Source organism: Pseudophryne corroboree, chromosome 4, assembly GCF_028390025.1.
Source record: "Pseudophryne corroboree isolate aPseCor3 chromosome 4, aPseCor3.hap2, whole genome shotgun sequence".
NCBI lineage: Eukaryota > Metazoa > Chordata > Amphibia > Anura > Myobatrachidae > Pseudophryne > Pseudophryne corroboree.
Genome location: NC_086447.1, coordinates 606,904,573 through 606,913,823, shown reverse-complemented (window position 1 = coordinate 606,913,823; position 9,251 = coordinate 606,904,573). Strand labels below are relative to the sequence as shown.

Here is a 9,251-nt window from a genome sequence, read left to right as displayed (position 1 = left end):
TAGAATAACTAATGACATCATCATACAACAGAGGTAAATATGGATGTAATGAAATAGTTTGGGTAATATGGGTTTAATGAAGATTATTGTGCCCCAGCGTTTTCTTGTCCGGAGTCCATAAAGAGGTATCTGAATATTGTGCATCATGCCCTGAATGTCAGTATCATGCTCAAAGGCCACATTTTAAAAGTCTGCTTGTCCCCAGGCCCAGCGCTACTCGCTCAGCAAAGGGATGCAGAGCAGGTTGGTGCCGGGCTGGAGAGGCGCCCTCCCTGCTCTGCGTCCCAACTGCTGCGCTGCCCTGTTCCCCCTGCTGCTGTAACTGTCACACTGACAGGCAGCAGCGCCGGCAGCATGAAGAAGCCACCTCCTCCCCCTGATGACAGTGTCATTGTTGGGGATTGAAAAGTGGGTGGAGCTACACAGACTAGAGGGTTGGGCTACATGGACTGAGGGGACGGGGCTACATGGACCAACAGACTGCTAAGGAGGATGACATGCTGCTCCGGTTCCAGCCTGCCAGACTGTAATAAGTAAGTGGAGAGAGACTGACTGAGAAAGTGTGTATGTGAGTGTGTGTATGTGTGTGGGGGCCAGGGTGTGTGTGTATTCACACTTCTGTGGGCATTACGTGTGAGCTGTGCTACTACCAGGGGGTTTTATGTGTAAGCTGCGCTGCTACCAGGGGCTTTATGTGGAAACTGCGATACTAGCGGGGTCATTATGTGTAGGCTGCGATACTACTGTGGGCGTTATGTTTAATCTGCACTACTAGCAGTGGCGTTATGTGTAAGCTGCGCTACTACTGGGGGGGTTATGTGTAAACTGCGCTATTACTGGGGCATTATGTGTGAGCTGCGCTACTACCAGGGACGTTATGTGTAAGCTACGCTACTACTGGGGCGTTATGTGTACTACCTTTCTTGTTAGACCACATACCTTTTTTTAACACGCGCTGTCCCTTTGTAATGTACGGGAGGGCGCAAATTTATAGTTTGCAGGGGGGGCACCGAACACCCTAGCACCGGCCCTGCTTGTCCCATTATCAATTTTTGACATTCCGTTTCAGAAAATAGCTATTGATTTTGTTGAACCTCTAACAAAATCTGTCCGGGGCCATCAATATATTCTGGTGATAATGGATTATGCTAATAAGATACCAGGAACCAATACCATTGTGCAATATGTCAACAATGGCCATTGCTAGAGAACTAGTACATGTCTTCAGCAGGTTGGGAATACCTAAGGAAATCCTGGCTGATCAGGGTACCCCATTTATGTCACAAATCATGAAATAATTATTCCGCTGGTCATAATTACTCCGTTAAGAACCTCCCTTTATCACCACCAGACTGATGGTTTAGTGGAGATTTTTAACAAAACTTTAAAAATCATGGTAAAGAAAGTGGTGGATAAAGATGGAAGACATTGGGATTATTTATACCTTATTTATTGCTGTCCTTAAGAAAGGTTCCCCAATCCTCCACAGTGTTTTGACCTATTGATTTGTTGCACGGGAGACACTTAAGGGAATTGCTGCACATTGCAAAAGACACCTGGGAGGAGCAATCCAGTCCTTATAAAACTGTTAGTGAGCATGTTTCTCAGATGCAGAAAAGAATGACTGCAGTGGTGCCAATAATGACAGAGCACTTGGAACAGGCCCAACAGACACAGCAGAGGGTGTACAATCACAATGCCTGGTTGCGTGTCATTGCTTCTGACTACAGAATGCTTGTTTTGGTTCCCACAGCTGCATCACAGCTTGTTATGCAGCCGCATCATGCCAAGTCAATGCATTCTCCCGCCCATACAGAATGCATGGTGCAGCTGCCAGGGTGTGAATAGTCACACCCTGGAATGCTCTGGTGCGGTGAGGCGGTCCTGCAATGCATGCACACCTGCGGCTGCATTGCAACCTGGATATACCTGGCTATGGGGGTAATTCTGAGTTGATCGCAGCAGCAAGTTTGTTAGCAATTGGCCAAAACCATGTGCACTGCAGCACAACGAGCGAACAACTCGGAATGAGGGCCCATGTGCACTGCAGGTGGGGTAGATATAACATTTTCAGAGGGAGTTAGATTTGGGTGGGTTATTTCGTTTCTGTGCAGGGTAAATACTGTCTGCTTTATTTTTACACTGCAATTTAGATTTCAGTTTGAACACACCCCACCCAAATCTAACTCTCTCTGCACATGTTATATCTGTTCCTCCTGCAGTGCACATGGGCCCTCATTCCGAGTTGTTCGCTCGTTGACGATTTTCTCTATTTTGCGATTAGTCGCTTACTGCGCATGCGCAATGTTCGCAGAGCGCATGCGCTTAGTTATTTTACTCAACAGTTAGGTATTTTACTCACGGCATTACGAGGTTTTTTCTTCGTTCTGGTGATCGGAGTGTGATTGACAGGAAGTGGGTGTTTCTGCGCGGAAACGGACCGTTTTATGGGTGTGTGTGAAAAAACGCTGCCGTTTCTGGGAAAAACGCGGGAGTGGCTGGACAAACGGGGGAGTGTCTGGGCGAACGCTGGGTGTGTTTGTGACGTCAAACCAGGAACGAAACTGACTGAACTGATCGCAGTTGCCGAGTAAGTGTCGAGCTACTCAGAAACTGCTAAGAAATTTCTATTCGCAATTTTGAGAATCTTTTGTTCGCAATTCTGAGAAGCTAAGATTCACTCCCAGTAGGCGGCGGCTTAGCGTGTGCAATGCTGCTAAAAGCAGCTTGCGAGCGAACAACTCGGAATGAGGGCCATGGTTTTGCCCAACTGCTAACAAATTTGCTGCTGCGATCAACTCAGAATTAGGCCCTATATCTGTTAAAAGTAAACTTTTGTCTAAGTGGCAATCCTAGAAAAAGTGGGGTAGGTCAATTATAAAGTGTACCACCCTGGGAAAAGAAAGCCAAAACAGATCTACCATGTAAATCTTATAAAACCTTGGAAGGATAGAGCAGCTATATCAGCCATCCCAGCCTCTCCAGTAAAGCCAGTGCCTTTGGTTTCCAAAGTAATAATAGCTAAAACCCTCTCAACTGTTCAATAGCAGGAGGCTAAAGAATTTCTCATAACAAGGAAACATAGTATTTGACGGCAGATAAGAACCATTTGTCCCATCTAGCCTGCCCTTTTTTTTTAACCATATTTTTACCTCAAACCTTATTTGATCTTTATTTCTTTGTAAGGATAGCCTTATGTCTATTCCATGCATACCTCTACCACCTCTGATGGGTAGCTATTCCACTTGTCCACTACCCTTTCTGAAGTAATTTTTCCTCAAATTTCCCCGAACCTACCTTCATCCAGTTTCAGTGCAAGTCCTCATCTTCTAATACTTCTCTTCATTTGAAAAATGTTTTCCTTCCTGGGCTTTGTTAAAACCCTTGATATATTTAAAAGTTTTTATCATTTCCACCCTTTTCCTTCTCTACTCCAAACTATACCTATTGAGATTATTTAGTCTTTCTGGGTATGTTATGTGATATAGGCCATGCACCATTGTAGTTATCCTTCTTTGTAAAGTCTCTAATGTACTAATATCTTTCTGAAGATATGGGCCCTCATTCCAAGTTGATCGCTCGCTGCCGTTTTTCGCAGCGCAGCGATCAGGTGGAAAAACTGCATTTATGCGCATGCGCATGGTACGCAACGCGCATGCGCTAAGTACTTTCACACAAAAGTTTGCAGTTTTACAGAAGGTTGAGTGACGTTTATCAGTCGCTCAAGTGTTCGTAGTATGATTGACAGGAAGTGGGTGTTTCTGGGCAGCAACTCAGCGTTTTCAAGAAGTGTGCTAAAAACCGCATGCATGCCGGGAAAAAAATAGGAGTGGCTGGAGAAACGGGGGAGTGGCTGCCTGAACGCAGGGAGTGTTTCTGACATCAAACCAGGAACTAAACAGACTGCAGTCATCGCAAGATAGGAGTAGGTCTGGAGCTACTCAGAAACGGCATGACATTTTTCCTGTGCAGTTCTGCACCAGAAGTGTTGTTCCAATGTAAGATGTTGCCATTTGGGTTACATGGGGCACCTATCACCTTTCAAAGGATGATGGATAGAATTCTAAGGCACCATGGGGGTTATTCCGATATGATCGTAGCTGTGCTAAATTTAGCACAGCTACGATCATTCACACTGACATGCGGGGGGACACCCAGCACAGGACTATCCCGCCTCGCATGTGAGTGCCGCCCCCCCCCCCCCTGCAGAAGTACAAAGGCATCGCACAGTGGCGATGCATTTGCACTTCAAGAGTAGCTCCCGACCAGCGCAGCTTTAGCGTGCTGGCCGGGAGCTACTCGTCGCTCCCCGGCCTGCAGCGGCTGCATGTGACGTCACGCAGCTGCTGCAGCCCCCCCCCCCCCCCCGTACGGTCCGGCCACGCCTGCGTTGGCCGGACCGCGCCCACAAATGGCGGCCAAACGCCGCCGTTGCGCCCCGCCCAGGGACTGCCTCTGTTAATCAGGCAGAGGCGATCGTAGTGGCCTGGCGGCCTTCGGCCATCTGGCATGCGTCGGCGCACTGCGGCGCCGGCGCATGTGCAGTTCTGACCCGATCGCACCGCTGCGATAAACTGCAGCATGCGGTCGGGTCAGAATGACCCCCCATAGACAGTATGCTGCTGCTTATCTGGATGATGTAATCCCTCTATAGTCTTGACTGGCAGTGTCACTTACCCAGAGTACAAGCAGTACACTTGATAGCCAGCCCCCAAAAAAACTTGTTTTGGGATGGAAGAAGTAAAGTATCTTGGGTACACTGTTGACAAAGGTTTGATAAAGCACGAACTTAATGAAATTGAAGCAATACAAAATTGTCCACGACCAAAGAGCATTCTTAGAAATCATGGGGTATTATAGAAGGTTTATACCCAATTTTGCCACATTGCTGTCCAACTGCTGTCCCACCTTACTAAGAGCAAACAGAAAGTTACTATTACATGGAATCCTGAAGCAGAAAAGGGCTTTTCAGGCATTGAAAGTAGCATTGTGATAAGGGGTTCCTTTTTCCTTCTTCTGTTCCTATTCCTTGTTTGTATTATACTATTAAACTCATATTTTCGAAGCAAATATATAATTTTAACCATTTAGTGATTTCTAATAATGAATTACTAATTATGTACCTTTTAATAACATACTCCCAAAAGGTTGTACCTAGAAATATACCTTTAAAATCATTAGGAATATTCTATTCATGAAAGAATGCACGCCAGCCATATAGAATGTAAAACGTAAGAATGTATTTACATAAACTATTAATACTCATAAATTTCACATATATCATTAAACATTATTTGTTAAATACAATGTAAGACATGAGAGAGATTAAAGAGAAATACAGAGAGAGAGTTATGCCTAGAGGCTAGATCCTGTGTGGGCATGTGCAGAGGAGGGACAGCAAGTGCTCAGGCCACATGCTGCATGGTGTCTTGTCATTTCCGGTAAATGTGCAGTACTCAATAATTATACACACATCCATTACCAAAAACACTGATTTCAGCCTATGATTATAGCTATAACATCCTCAAGCTTCACAATACTATAACAATGCCACCATACTATGTCTCCAAGTTAGGCCATAAAAAGGCACATGGCAGTAGCCATCTTGTACGAACCAACATAATATATAAACTACAATACAGTGTATAATACGTACATATGCGCTGATTTAGCTATTCCAGTAATTCCCATTCTCAGTCTGTACCTTTGAAACAAACACATCCTCCATTGCACTAACTTATGCAGGTGCAATTCACATTTCACTCCATCTAATTATATTCCACATTCCAATCCAACTTATTCTGGCCTAGAACCAATTTATGGGGACGTGTCTTCCACAGGAAGTGTGTGGAAGCTATTGTCCTTAAATACAGGTATCTGTGTCAGTGAGCAGGTCATGATTTTTGAATGCTAATTAGACCAGGCATCAGTGTGTGTGTGAAAACTGTTTAACCAGTTTTCCATTGTACTAAAGTCAGAGTTTAATTCTATATGCGGTCGAAATCCTGACAACGAAATCCCAACACCCATTGAAATGCCAATGGTCGGAATAACGACCACCCGCCCCGAAACCCCTCTTGGGTGGTGGGTCATGCCACCACCCAAGGGGGAATAGATTAGTGTGGTCATCACTGGGCCTGAAGCGTGGCGAGTGCAGTGAGCCCTCAAGGGGACACTGTGCTCGAGGTCAGGATTCTGACTATCATGATTTAGTCGGCGGTATTTTGACCGCCGGTATCCCGACAGTCGGGATTTCATACTGAACCCCCAACCAGTTCTGGTGATGCCTGCCTTTAAAAGGGAATTTGAGGTGCAAACTAATTTTAGCTTCAGATGTAGGGATAGGTACAGTCCGCCTGTCCCAGAACAAAGAGGGTAAAGAACATCCTGTACATGTACATGAAAGAAACTATGCCACTGTCACAAAAGAAGCATTGGCAATAAAGTGGGCAATAGAAACTCTGGTACTGCTTGTTGAGAAGATAATTCAGGTTTGATCACTGATCATGCCCAGTTAAAATGAATTTCTAAGAATAATGAGAGCAATCGGAGAATAACAAGATGGTTTTTGGCATTGCAAAACTTTAAGTTTACAGTAGAGTACAGGTCAGGAAGACAATTGGCCAATGCAGACGCTTTGTCTCGTGTGTTTTGATTGAGGGCTTCCGTTGTTCCTCCTCACAGATTGAAACAAAGGTGGGGGGGGGGGGGGGATGTGATAAAAGCACTGGTAAAGTGATAAATGGGAGATATACAGTATTTGTCCCAGGTTTTTGACCTATTTGCATCGGAAGATGCACAGACTGGCCTTGGCCGACACCCGACGATTTTCTAGACTGGCCACCACATTCGGCTGCCAACCTGGCTGCAGCGTACCTAATACTGTGAAAAGAGCCGCAGCTGTATCCTTCACATGTGCACTCCAGCCACCATAGGTAGGATGTCTACAAAAACCATTGGAAATCTTTCTGATGAAACCGGGACACTAGAGAAACATGTTACGGCATTAAGTCCTCAGCTTACTTAAAACCGATTGGATTCACACCGGCCAGCACCAGTGGTGGAGATAATGAGTGGTGGGCCCAGGTGCAACAAAATTCAATGCCCCCCCCCCCCCCTAATTCCAAATTAGGGACTCCGCAAGCTCCCATTAATAGGGGGAGATGGGAGAGAGAGGAAGAATGGGGAGGAATGTGAGAGAGAGAAGGAATATGGAAATATTGGAGCAAGAGGGGAGACACTAGAGAGAGGAAAAGATGGAGATGGCAGACAGCGAGTGGAGAACTAGAAGGAGATGGAAGAGAGGAGGAATAGGGGGAGATGGTAGGGAGAATGAGAGAGAGAGAGAGGAGGGATAGGGGAAACAGGAGAGTGAAAGAAGGAATATGGAGATAGGAGAAATAGGAATAGGGACGAGGAATAGTGGGAGATGAGAGAAAGAAGGAATAGGGAAAGATGGGAGAAATATGGAGAGAGGAATAATAGGGGGAGATGGGAGAGAGGAAAAGGTATAGAGGGAGAGAGGAGAAAGAGGAGGATGTATAGGAGGAAAGAGAGCGAAAGAATGAATAGAGGGAGACGGGAGAGAGAAGGAAAAGAGGGAGAAGGGAGAGAGAGAGTAGGAGGGAGAGAGAGAGGAAGAACAGGGGGAGATGGGAGAGAGAATGGAGGAACGGGGAGACAGGAGAGAGAAAGAACAGGGGGGATTATAGAGAGGAGGAATAGGGGGAGATAGGGAGAATAAGGGGAGACGGGAGGAATAGAGAGAGATAGGAAGAAATGAATAGAGGAAACCACACAGAAATAGAGAGAGAAAGAGAGCTGTAACTTATCCACAGTGCACTATACCCAGTCAGAGTACAAGGCAGCAAGGTATTTACCTGGTTGTAGTCTATTCCTGGCTACAGTCTTTGTTATTTCCCCCAGTATCAGGTGCTGTTTCCAGGGTCTGCAGACATAGGGGGTATGGCCAATAACCTTCTCTCCTCCTCCCCCTCCATCAGTAACTGCATTACAGATTCTGACCTTCTCCTCCGGCGTGGCCAGTTACAGGCACAGACTGCAGCACAGCGCAACGGCAGATGGTATATCAGTCAGTCTGACTCAGTTACATGCCGCTGGCCGGTGAAGGCCCCTTGATTGCGACAGAACTCGGTGCAATGCAAATCTCAGCTATACTGTACATCTATTACCAAAGGTGCATATTAGTTGAACAATGAGCTGTGGATTGGTATTTAAAAAGACCCATCTACAGACATGGGGCCCTCATTTCAGGCTTCAGTGATCTGGAGCATTTTCAGGTGAATGAATGGAGGCAAGTAACCACTGTGGCAATTCCCATATGCATATCCACATGCTTTGTAACAAAGCTAGCCTTTTGAACACACTTTTCTGCATAGCTCCTTAAAACAGCGAGTTAAAAGTGGGTAAGCCTTCTCAATCTGCACATCCACTTTGTGCACACTTATCAGCTCCTGTCACATAATTCCTGGGGAATTGTCAAAAAATACCATATTTTCAGAGGCATTCTGAAAGACTGTACTTATAAAATATAATCCATACTGCGTGAGTTAAAGGGAGTGGGGGAACACTGACTTTAGACTATCCCAAAATGGTTTTGCAAGTTTTGCCCCTCTTACTGTCACACAGTATTCAAAGAAGTTGTGTTTTTCCCATGCATCATAAAAATGCTCGTACCAAAAATAGAGCGAGGTGTTAACTTACACTTTTTTGTTAAATTAAACAGAACAACCACCGAATCATTCCTTATGCTAACTAATGCATACAGGGCAAATTGAATGTCACATCCCCGTGTATTTGAGTGGCACAAAAGTTTAGTGATGGTTGTGAGGATGTTGGAAATGGTAAACATCCCAGAAAGCCTTGCACATCAAAAACAAATGAAAATGTGTAAAACAATTTTGAACATTGACCATTAAATCTGTATCCAAATGTTACCAGAAATGGTAAACATCAACAAAGAAATTGTTAGGCAAGTGTTGCATCAAGATCTTAACATGACAAACGTTTGTGCTAAGATGGTTCCAGGGCTCCTCATTGCCGAGCAGAAAGAAAACAAAAATAAAAAAAATTTGTACAGACATTTGGAACAAATTGAAGCATATTCACATTTTTTAGATAACGTTATTACCTGCAATTAAACAGAGGTCTTCCAGCACGATCCTGAGACAAAATGCCAGTCCATGCAATGGAAAACAACATCATCACCAAGAGTGAAGAAAACATGTAAA

General features: G+C 45.0%; 1 protein-coding gene across 1 annotated transcript in view; it reads left to right on the top strand.

Annotated features, from left to right (window-relative positions):
• The first annotated feature begins 362 nt into the window (after positions 1-362).
• Positions 363-9,251, top strand: part of RNASET2 (ribonuclease T2) — a 206,181-nt gene continuing 197,292 nt past the window's right edge. Inside the window, exon 1 of the mRNA XM_063917598.1 lies at positions 363-533. The gene's annotated coding sequence lies outside the window, so the exon portion shown is untranslated. The remainder of the gene's footprint in view (positions 534-9,251) is intronic.